The 13379-nt window shown below is 42.3% G+C and overlaps 1 protein-coding gene across 13 annotated transcripts in view; it reads left to right on the top strand.

Moving 5' to 3' along the window:
• ANKRD44 (ankyrin repeat domain 44) overlaps positions 1 to 13379 on the top strand; it is a 348643-nt gene that overhangs the window by 92325 nt on the left and 242939 nt on the right. The window lies entirely within an intron of this gene.

Raw genomic sequence — 13379 nt, 5'->3', positions numbered from 1 at the left:
CTGTGTAGTCTCGGGAAAATTACTACACCGCTCTGTGCATCAGTTTCTACCTCTGTGAAATGGACAGAATGATAATCTTGTACCTCTGTCACGGCATTGTGGTGAGGATGAAGGAGAGAATGCACAAAAGCCGCTTAGAGTATTGCCTGACCCTGGGGAACTCTGTAGGTGTCGGAGCTGTAGAGAATGTGTGTCAGGAAACAAATCTGGCAGCAATGGGAGGGCATGGTGACCACAGTAGGTGGCAGCTGGGGAGACTGTCGCAGTACAAGCAGGATACTCAGCAGCACCAGGGGCCTGGGAATTCCAGCCCCTTTGTGGGGATGGCTGGGCAGAATGATTGAAGAACGTGGGGGTTATTGATGGCAGGGTAGAGTTATTCGTGGGCTTCTAGCTGGACTCTCATCTTTGCCCATCTCTTCCTTCCATTTCCTTCCTCAGCGCCTAGCCTTCATCAGGGCTCGTGTGGCTGCATGGTGCTCATGTTCCTTAGGTCATTCTCTGGTTTGCGGACAGGATGGAACATTAGGAATGGGGCATGTGGGGAGAATCCAAAATACCTCTCCCTTTTCCCATTTTTTTTCTATCTGTTTTCTGCTTTCACTTCAGTGAGATAAAAGAGGTCGCTTGATATCTGAGCACTACATTAGGGAATGTATGTACATTTTTTTCTCCTGCCTCCTTAGATTTTAAGAATTTTCTGGAAGAATTTGGGTACAACTTTGATTTGGTCAGCTTCACTCTCCTGTCCTTTTAATTTTCCCTGAATGTAAAGATATTCCAGTGTCCTTAGGAGTCACAGTCTGTTGTGGTGGCTCCAGCTGCTTACCGGCCTAGAGTGCACGGCTAAGGAGTCCTGGCCCCACAGTGATTCTCATGTGATGGTCCAGCAGTTGCTACCACTCTTAGGGAAAATTACCCCACAAATAGCTTTGCTCTCAAGACTCCCCTTCCCCTTTACCTGACAAAAACTGTAGCAAATGGCCTTTTTATTTTGTAAGGTAAATGAACACCCTCAAGTTCATCTGCTCTGTAAGTTGAAGTTTTCATATATTTTCCTAAAGCACGGGGTGTATGTATACCTTCAAGACTGGCTACCCACAGAGCTACCCATTATCTGTGTGTTTGAATGGAGTGACAGAGCATCCTGATAGAGCAAGGAGTCAGCTCAAGAGTTGACTGGTGTCACCACTTGAGATGGACAGCTGGCGCTAAGAAATCGTCAGACCAAAGCGTGGCTTTAGTTAGAGTTGTTGGGGGTAGAAAGTGAGTGGTAAATCATCTTTGTAAATGCTGTAATTTTCCCCATCTTCCGTTTTCCTGTCTCCCCAGCCACGATTTCAACTGCCATATGAGACCCACGTGGCATTCTGTCCCAACTCTAGCCTGACATCTGCTTGGTGACAATGAATAGAAATGATTATTAGCAAATAATATTAAGAACATCATAAATGGATAATCCTTCAGAAAGATAGGGAAGTAAACAAAAATTTCTGTCTGCTGTTTATATACTGACCAGTCCAGAGGCTGATACCTTCTTCTTATTTGCTAAATTAATAAGAGAGCGGGAAGCGATTTTCCTCTGACGCCGTTGTATTCTGTGATGTATGCATTTATCTCAATTTCCCCATTTCCCCATGGGTAGTTGCTTAACGGAGTCTGGTCTGAGCATTTAAAAAATTACTCTACTCTTTGTGTTGCTGCTGCTATGAGCTATTAAGAAACTTGAAACTTCCACAGCAGCTGTTTCCCCTGTCATTTATAGCCGCCTAAGAGGGTTTGAATTTCTTTGCGCTGTTGAGGTGTGGCTGCCATGTGTGAGGAGTGTTTGGTTATTTGGATATTTTTGTTGTGGAATATGCTGGCTATGACTTCGAACTCTTAGACGCAGGTCATTGCGTGTCTGTGTTCGTGGGTGACATAATAGTTCCATGTTTATTAGTATTTGATTTCCATCTCCCTGGTTTTGGGCCCACAAATCTTTCCTGTGTCCTCTTTGCATGTTTTCTTAGCCTTCACTTATGTTTTAAGTGAAGTTTTTGGAAGGCCCAACTAACTTGAACTTATTAACACTGATTTTAATCAACATAAAATTTAGAGTTCAGGCCCAAGTTTCCCTTATTTGTAAAACATTTTTCTACTTTTGGTCTTAAAATAAAGCTTCTGTGACACTGGATGCCTTGTTCCTATGGGTCCTTAAAAGTTCTTTTGAGCTAGTCTGAAAGTCTTCCTTGCAGCTCTTGGCTGGAATGGGGACATCTTAAGACAAATTCAGCAGTGTGAACTAGAAACATATTGCATATCTGGGGAACATATGTGTACAGTAAATACTAAAACATGGTAGACTTTTTAGTTTTGTTTTAATTCTTTGATTTGATTTGTGGAAATTTATTCCTTGAGATAAAGAGCTTTTCTAATATAGTTTTTTGGGTCCACTTTAGTCATTAGAACGCTTGCCCAGTGAGATTGAAGGAAATCTCAACACTTTCTAGAAACTCAGTTCCAGCAGAGCTGTGATTGGAGCAGAGCATTATAATTTCCCTCAGTGAATCAGTTTGCTGCTTGTTTGGCTGGTCAGAAAACTTCGGCTCTTTACTCAGGTCTGGAAGCCAGGGAACAGGTACTTATTTGTGGCCCTTACATCTGGCTGCTGTTAGCCTGGCAAAATGAGACGTCCAACACTTGGGCTTTCAGCTGACATAACTTCTCTAGGTTTCTCCTCTTTGAGTTGTAGAGAGACTAGTCGGAGATCTTCTGGTCTCATCTTGGCTGTTGAGGGAAGTAGAAGCCTGTCCTCTGTGTCTCTTGAGAGGCGAATCAAGTCCCAAACTGCCTACCTTAACGTGTCCTGTTGACTATTCTTGACCTTTGCCCCCGCACAAAGGAAGGAGGCCATTCCCAGAACTGTCTGAGATTTTTGCATGGGGAGAACAGCCTAGTGGGGTGAGAAGAAGAGTTCTTTTGTTCACGGTGAACCTGGAGAGGTGGCTGTTTAGTCACCATGGTTGCAACTGGGGACAGAAATGCCTTAGCAAGAAAGCGGCTTGTAGACATGCTGAAGATGGACTTTGATGTCTGGCTTCTCCTGTCTCTTTTGCAAAACCTGGTATAATGGAATTGAAATTTTTTTCCTTTTGCCAGAATTAGAATTTGATTTCATTTTTCTAGATAGTCCAAGTTACTATGATTATCAGACTGAAATTAAGTAAGACAAAGCAACATGTCATATCATCAAACATTTGCTACATAGATCTCTTATAGCTTTAGTTTTTCTATGCTGATTATTTTCTTTATCATTTTATAAACAGTATTAAATTTACTTAGATAACTAGCTACTAAAATAAGTAGTCATGAAGAAGGATCTGTTTTCATGGAATTCTCCAAGAATAATCACATTTCGTGGCACATAATAGGCATTCAATAAACTGGTAAAAGAATGTATGAGAGTTTAAAGGTTTGTTGATAAAGTTTTATTTACAATGCACCCCAGTAAGTTTTTATATTTAGCATCCTATTAAAAGCCTGCTCTGGTGGTCTAGTGGTTAAGACTTGGCTCTCTCATCATCGCGATCTGGGTTTGTGTCCCGGTCAGGGGACCACAGCACCTGTCTGTCAGCTGTCATACTGTGGGGGCTGCGTGTCGCTGTGATGCTGAAAGCTCTGCCACCAGGATTTCAGATACCAGCAGGGTAACCCATGGTGGACAGGTTTCAGTGGAGCTTCCAGACTAGACAGACCAGGAAGAAGGACCTGGCCACCCACTTCCAAAAAAATTGGCCCTGAAAACTCTGTGACTAGCAGGAAGCACTGTCTGATAGAGCGCTGGGAGGGGAGAGGATGGCGCAGAAAGCCCGGGCAGGTTCTGCTCTGCTGGGCGCAGGGGCGCTAGGAGTTGGAATCGACTCGATGGCACTAACAACAACAAAAACTATTAAAAGATAAATCAAGAAGCTAAACCTAAAAGAAAACTCTTAAAAGAATAGGCAAGGGAAAAAAGCACGATCGTGTAAATATATATTTTTAAGATTAATATTGTATAAGTATTTTTATTATGTTTGCAGGCTTTAGTTTATTTATAGTAGTGGGAAAATCTTTAAAGAGTTTCTTTTCCTCTTTTAGGGCACTGGCACTGTGTAGTAAAGCATCAAAATAAATTCTTCCTTTTTATTACTTGTATTAAAATTAGAATCTGGCATTCTGGAGGCATATAATAAATATTAAAAGACAATAAGCCCCTCTTTCTTATAAGAAAGAAAAATCTTACCTTCAGGTACTTCTGAGTTTTAAAAATAATAGAATAAAATATATTCAAATATTATTTTTTCTTTTATCATCTGTAACTTTTTCCAGATGATAAAGGCAATATAAATTCATCATTAAGAACTTGGAAATACAGAGAATTAAATTACCCACAAATTTCAGTATCCAGAAATAGCCCTCTTTGATTTTGATGCATTTCTTTCCAGTCTAGCATCTTGCCTTGTCTGTTCTACAGAGCACTTGCCATATAAGATGAACAAGTGTTGAATTAGAAAATCTGTCTATCACGCCCCTCTTGGAGATCTGGAATGCATATTGGCAGCATTAAAGGCTCTGATAAAGTCTGTGAGGAAGAAAACTTTTTCATTTTTAATTAGCGTTTCCCAAGCTTATTTTACTACTAAGCTCTTTCTGTGTGCGTGAGCGTGTGTGTAGTACTTATTAGCATCCTCACACTTTGACAAATTTAATTCTATTTTCCTCGTCTCCTTTTAAGACATTAGCTTGTCTGAGAGTCTGCTTTGCCTATGGGAAATTCCCCTTTACATTTTCAGGCCTGATCTCTTGGTATACCTCGGAAAGAGGACCAAGATTCAGAAAGAGAAACTTTGCCCTGGAAAGGAGGAATAATCTTCAAATGCATGATTACTGTGGGCGGCATAACAAGATTTTGCATACTTTCGGTCCAAAAATCAAATTTATTCATGGTCAATAGGATGCTTCTGAGTCTGCCAGCTGTGGATTATGTATCTGGGGAAGCCGATGGAGAGACCTTTGATCACAGGCTGGCTTGTTGTAGAATTTCCTGACTGCAAAGAGCAGACAGTTCCTTTTAAGAGAGGATGGGTGTGTGTTGGCAGAGGGGCGGGGGGCGGGGTGTGCAGGAGAACCGGTCGCGAAATTGTGAGGTTTGGTTGTTATGTAGTATGCCGTGCCCTCGGGTCCGTCTTTCCGGGGTGACTTTCATCCACAGGAAAGCATGACCACACGCGGCTGTAGTTGATCAGAAGACCTTCCCTCAGCACTGCTGCAGCGACACTGAGTCTAAACTGGCGCGGAGCACGGTCACCCCCAGAGAAGGGCTTGCAAAAACACGTGAGGTCGCATCTCCAGCAGTTTTGTGGGGGTTTCCCTTAAGCTTCTAGCAACTGTCGCTCGTGTCACTGGATTGCTGTTTTTGGAACAGTTTTAGGGATTTCCATCTTGCTTCCTGCCCAGCTCTTCCTCTTAATTTCAGAAATGCCAGGTGCTTAGTGGCTGAAGTCTGAAACACTCTTTGTTTTAAAGAAGGTGTCAATCTGATTTGACCTACCTCTTGAATATGTATTTCTATGTAAGTTTTCTTCTGTAAACAACAATTCAACCACTGGTACTTTAGGAAATGTAGAAACAGTATGACCCAAAATGCGTATATTATAAGGGAGTGTGTTTGAGAGATTTGCAGAAACATGAAAAGCTCGTCATCTGACTGAAAACCTCCGTTAGCCATTTGAGAAGAATCAGACTGGGGGCATTTGGTTTTTACGTAAGTGTTCCCCTGGTCACATTTTCACCTTTCATTCGGGTCTGCAATCCATCCAGATGTTGAAACTCCCATAGGTGTGCCAGAGAACCAGCCGGTATATAAAATGTGAAACTTCGTCTGCCTTCCGGGACAGTGTAAATGGAAATGACGTGTAAATGTAAATTATGAAGTTAGAAAATAAAGTCAAAGCAGAATGAAAAGCTCATTTCAGCCCTTGTGTGACGGTGACCCAGGCTGTGTTACGTGGGCACTGACTTGTTTGCTCACGTCAGGGCTCGGGTGACTTCGCACGGTTGAGCAGGCACTTTCCTCCTCCCCTTGCTTAGACAACGTCCACTGGAGGAGAGACCTGCTATTACCAGGAACAGCAAACTAGGTTCCCAAGAATATTTTTTGTGATCTGTGGCAGAAACTGCTGATTGTCCCCCAATATCCAGCTTTCCTTAAAAGTAGTAGAAGCTTCTCCTGGAATAAAGACTATTTTCTAGCTTCCCTTGCCACAAGGTGTGGCTGTGTGACTACATTCTACCTAAAGGACTTAAGTGGGAAATTTTCAGAAAGGGGGAATATCATTCTTTTTTACCCTTTTCTTTCTTCCTGGTGCCTGGAGTTGGATGGGATGGCTAGACTTGAGCAGCCATTGTGGATCATGAAGTAGATGCTGAGGAGACTTTTGCAGCAAGATAGTTGGAACCTGGGTCCTTATCACTGTAGAGTACTATACCAGTCCTGGGTAATTTCCTATAGACTTTGTTTATGAGGAAGAAATATATATCTATCTTGTTTAAGCCACTGCTATTTGGGGTTTTCTGTACTATGCTGCTGAACCTAATTCTTCTATCGTATTGTTCTATCCTTAGAGCTAAGCCAGTTCTTTTCAGTGTCGTGATCATAGCATGGACCAAGATAAGCCAAATTCACTGAAGAGAGTCACCTTACTAGCACTATGCTGAGACAGTTGACCAGGTAGTTTTCAGAACCGACTCTTTATCTTCTTCACTGCATCCTTATTGTTCTGACCATTTACTATGATAGGGTGTCAGGACATGATGGGGTTTGCTTATTAATTTATTCAGCAAATAGTTGAGCACCTACTATGTGCCAGGCATTGTGTTAGGCTCCGAGAATCCAGTGAGAGCAAAACAGCCAAAGTCTCTGTCCTGACGGAGCTTACAGTCTGGTATAGAAGATGGATATTCATCAAAGAACCATGCAGTTATATAATTACTCTACAAACTGTGCTAAGTGCTCTGAGGGGAAAGTCACAGGAAGCTACAAGAACCTATATAACAGGGGAATCTCATTTAGATGGAGGGTGGGAGGGCTAGTCAGGGAAGGGGAGCTGTCCTGGACAAGGGGCTTTTGAATTGAGATCTGAAAGGTGAATTGGACTTAGCTAGGTGAGGAAGGGTGTATAGGATGTTCTAGAAGGCGGGAACTGTCTGTGCAGAAGGTCTGAGGAAGGAGGTAGCTGGTGCATTTCAGGAGCGTAAGGCAGCTGCTGCATTACTGTGCATTACTGAGTGCACAGAAAACAAGGGAAGCAGTGGAAATAAGCTAAACTTATTTGGCAAGGATGTCGCTTTTGTAAGGAGTTAAGTGTTACCTTTTATTACAAAATTATTTTAGAGAATCTGGTCATTTAATTCCAAATCTGTCACAAAAATAGATAAAATAGTCATACCTTTTATATCTTTGGGAGACACGCTCTGGGACGTGAAATTCAGACCCAGGTTTCTTGTGAGATTCTCTTTCGTAGTCATTTACATATTGCATGTCAGCTGTCGTGTGAACGTTTGCACAGGTGGACAGTGGGCACAAATGGAGCCAGTATGAAAGACATCGCACAAATGGAAGCTTCTAGCGAGAACGTTAATGCTGGGAAATATTTTTAATAAGCGCATGCTGCCTGGGGCAGAGCCCCATTCCTGGAGAAAAAGAGTTAAGCAGAGTAGCTTGAACGCAAGTGAGATCGCGAGTCTCATTTTCTGAGGAAAGTATAGCTGAAATGGTGCCTTTTAAGATACTGCTACAGAAAGTAAAAACAGCAGAGGCAGGAAAATATTTATTTTCCAAACATGTTTTATTTATAGATTGGTGAGTTCTTAGAAAAGATGATTTAATAATTGATTCCTTCTTTGTTTTGCACAAATATAGTATTTTGTGCCTTTCTTTTCAGCGTGGTAACTAGTACGGAGACATTGAAGAGTGCAGTTCTCTATGAGAACAAAGGTCTATTCTCAGGGAAAAAAAATAATACAGTCAGCTATTATGCATGGCCCACAATTGATGGTAGGCGACTTAGAGGAGTTGAGTTTGCTGTACGAACGAGTCTTTGCTGCCTCTGAGCAGCTCTGATCTACGCCGTGGGCAGCCCGCGCTGCCGGGGCATCAAAGAACACTTTGTTTCATCTCTTTTCTTGACTTCTAGTGAGGGACAGACAGCAACGTCTTGCTTCTCCCCATTTCCCTCTAATATCTCTGAGAGCTGAGACGCTTTTGCTGCTTCTGTGGGAGTCAGTTAAAGACAGGATGGTATTCAGACCTTCCCCTCCTCTGTGTGCTCGGTGCAAACTTGGACCTGACCTCCTACACTGGTGCTCTTTTCTCAGTAGCTACTGTAAAATTTCTCTCTTTCTTCCCCTTCCAGCCATCCTTCTTTCCCTCCTTTCTTTCTTTTTATAGTAGTTTGTTGAGGGGGGAGATTGGCAGTTTTGGGCTTCGATCAAGACTATGTTTGTGATAAACGGAGAAGGAAAATTGTAACTTTTTTAAAAGCTCTGTAAAAGGGATAAACAACAATTCTAACCCGAGAGTTGAAAGAAACTACTAGGCCCTGTAGACCAAAACAAACCTCAACGTTATAGGAATAAGTTAAAACCAGAAATTTTTTATAATATCCTCTTTTTTATTATCCTACAGAAATATGCTGTTGTCCCTCTGTGTATGAGTTCAGGCTCTACCATTGAGCAGCTGGGGGGTGGGTTCAGGACCCCCTGAGTTTGAGTAGATTATTCAGACACTTGTGTACCCGTTCAAAGTAGGGACCATGCATCTTCTTAATCTGGTCTTAACTTAGGCAGCAGACATGCCATAGACGCTGAGTGATGGTTTTTAATGTATTTATACACAGTCAGCCTTCAAGAGAGGGAAAGCGCCTCAAACTTAAATTCTCATCCCTCCAAGAAGGCTTTGCGGGACGCCCTCTGCAGCCTGTTTGGCCTGCAGAAGAGGTAGGGGTTGGGCGGTTCTTGCCATAGTTTTGGGTCTCTATTGAGCCTCTGTGTGGCGTCCATGGAGTTTTTACCTCTTGGAGCATTACTTCCTCTGGTCCTACTCTCACCAAATGTGCCGTTGTACTTAGACACGTTTCCAGGTGTCTCTTACAGTCTGAGTTTACCATTTTATGGTCATGTAACAAATCGCCCCATCCATTGACCCTGTGTTTTAGCCCTCACTGCGGTGCTGAGGGCCCTATTACAATGACTTGCTTGATGTTACATCCCTTAATTTACTGCCACTGAGAGCTCCTCCTGGAGCACTTTATTGCCCGTATCATTCATTTGCTCACCTAATCCAGGACTACTTTGCATTGTTAGTTAGCTGTTTCATTCATGTGAACCTCATCTCCCCACTGTTTTATAGCTTCTGGATGGCAGCGGTTAGATCTTATACTACTTTTGAGGCCCTCTCAGCACATAGTAGGCAGTCAATGAATATTTGAATTTGGAAATTCCAAGTGGAGATAGTTTTGCTCTTGTAGAAGATTCTGGCAATATCATTCTATTTGGTTCTTTTATAGAACCCAAGATCATGCTTAACTGGGTAGACAATTCCTTATAGAGTGCTAAGATTTTCATATGCATGCCTTCTTTCTTTGATCTTAGCGTTGTTTGGGTGTGAGTGAATGTGTGTGTGTGTGTGTGTAAGGTTGAAGTTTGTAATGCCTAACACAGAAAGCCCATAGGTAGAAACCCATTCTCTCTGCAGATAAAACATAGGATGGATTAAACAAATGCTATTAACAATGATTATGGAATGCAGTTTGAACGGTTTAGCATTGAATCTAGACTGCTAACCCTCTCTTTTTCTTTTTGGTTTTCGGTAAGGAAGATTGTCCTTGAGCTAAGGTCTGTGCCAATCTTCCTCTCTTTTGTATGTGGGATGCTGCCACAGCATGGCTTGATGAGCAGTGTGTAGATCCATACCTGGGATCCAAACCCGTGAACCACAGCCACCAAAGTGGAGCACGTGAACTTAACCATCATGCCATTGGGCCAGCCCCTCTTTAACCTTTTCTTAAAAAGACTTTATTCGGGCTGGCCCCGTGGCCGAGTGGTTGAGTTCGCGTGCTCCACTGCAGGTGGCCCAGTGTTTCGTTGGTTCGAATCCTGGGCGCGGACATGGCACTGCTCATCAAACCACGCTGAGGCAGCATCCCACATGCCACAACTAGAAGGACCCACAACGAAGAATATACAACTATGTACCGGGGGACTTTGGGGAGAAAAAGGAAAAAAATAAAATCTTAAAAAAAAAAGACTTTATTGAGTTCACACTATTTTCAAAAATACTTCTACTTATTACTGGGAGGAAGGGGATATTAGAAAGAACTTTACTGGAAGTGGATTTCAAGTGAAATTTAGAGAGAGGCAATCAAACAGAATCTATTAGCAATTTAACTTTAAAAGTTTAGCAAAGCTTTGTGATTTTGGAAACTGGGAATCACCAAATTTCCATCAATAGGGTTAATTAAAGTTTGGGGTATTTACCTAATAGAAAGCCATATGTTATTAACAAGAATGAGGTAGATAACATGCACGACATGGGAAAATCTATAGTCAAAAAAGCATGTTGTTGAACAATTTGTAAAGCATAATCCTAATTACATAACAAAACAAAATGAGATTTCTATATATATGCACATATAGTCAATTTGCAGAAAGAAGTCTGGCAGGATGCAAGCCAGACACATTGATGGTTGATCACCTCTGGGAAGTGAAGATAGGTGGGGTTTTCTGGTTTACTCTGTGTATTTTTGTATTGTTTGAAACTTTTAAATTGAGAATATATTTATATATTATTTGGTTATTGAAAAAAAAAAGAAAAAATACAGTCAATGGTCCATAGACATTCCCCTGTCTTTCCAGCTTTGTGGTGTCTTATGAGAGAACGCTGAAGGAACAGTTGAACAGTGCATAGTTTCAAATTGTTTAATTGCATTACTTTTGTTGACCAAAGGTGAGCATAGTTAAACTTGAGTTACTGCTAAACAATGAGAAGCTGTGATATGAAGTATAATTAGTTTCGGCTTATTCTCTTTGTTAAGTCAATTTAGAAGTCATCAGATGTTGGTTGAAGAAAAAAGTACAGCGCTTAGTTTAATAATATCCTTTATGTACTGTAATTTCTATTTCCTAGCAGTTCTACCCTGGTTAGAGACATTGACTATCTGAGAGGCATATTGATCATTTCTGGGAAGAAGCTATGACACCACATTACAAAATGCTTTTGCATATTTTATCCCATTGGATCCGTTTAAGAGCAACAGGTGAAGTAGGGCAGGCTCTATTAGTTCTGTTTCACACAGAAGGAAACGGTCCTGAGGAAAATTAGTGACATAAATCAAGTCATAGAACCCGTAAGAGAGAGGGTCAGGAATTGGATGGGGCCAGGCTCTCCAATTTCAAATTTTTTTCTCTTTCTCCCCAGCATGAGGGTGTGCACCATAGCAGAGCTGCCCAGGGTAGATGTGCTGGGACAATATTTTGTGCTGGGAAAGCCTCAAACCATTGAAAGGTGTTCTGAGAGGACATTAGGCTTGAAGGAAGAAGATAAGGGTCAAATAAAATAACAAATATGAAAGAACTTTCTTGAAAGCCATTTTACAAATATGCAGCGGTGTTTTGGATATCGGTAGTGTAACAACACATTCCATCTCTCCTTGGCATGCTTGGGAGAGGTGCCCAAGGGCTCTGCCCTCTTTTAGATTGGAAAGCTGATGCAGAGGGAGAGAAGCGAGGAGGGAATGGATCCGGGAAAGGAATCTCATAAACTGACTTTCATTTGGATCAAATGGACTCACCGCCATTAAGAGAAGCTTCTTTCTAGGAGGAAGTGGCCCTATTTCAGGCTTTCAGGGGCTCCTCTTCTCTTGTCTGGACAGATTTTGAATGGCAAACATTTTTGGGATTGTGCCCATCCCCATGTACCATGGCATTGGAGCTGGGATAGTGGATGCATGTATAGGGCTTAGATCAAATGGAGTTCACCACGCTGCTGCCACATGGGGCCAACCTCCTGTGTCTTTGGGTCTGGATGAGGTTTTGTGACGAGCTAACTTATGAAGGCGAAGCTTTCTTCTGTATCACCAACCTCTAAGGTCTCGTGCTCCTTGAGCACTGCATTTCTTCCGGACAGACTGGATTATCACCTCCTTGTAGTTGTTTTGTAAGGTTTTCAGAATGGCAGTCTTGAGAACCAAATACCTTCATTTATTCAAAAGGTCAGAGCATGGGACACAGTGGTTCAGGGACAAAGTCATCCATCCACTCATTCGATATGTATTCTGTGCCTGATATGAGTGGACACTGGAGGATGGTGATGGATATGAAAACTGATCCTGTTCTGGCACTGTAACTCATAATCTGGTGAGGAAGAGGAAAAAGAAACATGGAAACAACTATTCCATTACAAGGTGCCAAGTGAAGCACTGGGCACATAGTAGGTACTCAAAAATGGCCCATGACTGGCCCTGTGGCATAGTGGTTAAGTTCATGTGCTCCACTTTGGTGGCCCGGGGTTTGCCAGTTTGGATCCTGGGCACAGACCTACACACTACTCATCAAGCCACGCTGTGGTGGCATCCCATGTAGAAGAACTAGAAGGACTCACAACTAGGGTCTATGACTATGTACTGGGGCTATGAGGAGGGGGAAAAAAAAGAAGAAGAAGATTGGCAACAGATGTTAGCTCAGGGGCAATCTTCCTCACCAAAAAACAAAAACCAAAACAAGAAAAAAATGGCCCATGAATGGAAGTGTTATAATAGATGTGTGAACAAGGCCCTAGTTCCACGGCCTAGAGCAGAGTTTCTTAACCTCGGTGCTATTGACATCTTGTACCAGATAATTGTTTGTTGTGGGGACTGTCTTGTGAACTATAGGATGTTTAGAAGCATCCCTGGCCTCTGCCTACTAAAGCCTATGTCTGTGGCACCCCTCACCCAGCTGTGACAATCAGAAATGTCTCCAGAAATTGCCAAGTATCCCTTGACAGGGCAGAATCGCCCTGGGTTGAGAACCTCTGGGTTAGATGAGCAGGGGACCATCATACCACTTTTGGCAGGGCTGGGGAAGGGTGTGCTTAATTGATTGAGGATTCAGTCTCAGCTCAATTCATCCCCAAGAGACGTGGCTGCTGATAATGACTTAGGTAAAGGCACATCTGTCTGTTTTTGTCAAAATTTGGATTGATCTCCTTCCTCCTCTGCATGGCAGAGATAATGTTATATTTCGTCAAACCTTGTATTCTTTCCCTTCTGGGCCCATTTTCCAGGCTTCTTTTCACTTGGGTAGGGACAGGTGACTGAGTT

The sequence above is a fragment of the Equus przewalskii genome, chromosome 17 (genome assembly GCF_037783145.1).
Source record: "Equus przewalskii isolate Varuska chromosome 17, EquPr2, whole genome shotgun sequence".
Taxonomy (NCBI): Eukaryota; Metazoa; Chordata; class Mammalia; order Perissodactyla; family Equidae; genus Equus; species Equus przewalskii.
The sequence above is the reverse complement of the archived record's forward strand: the minus strand, read 5'-3'. Positions and strand labels throughout refer to the sequence as shown.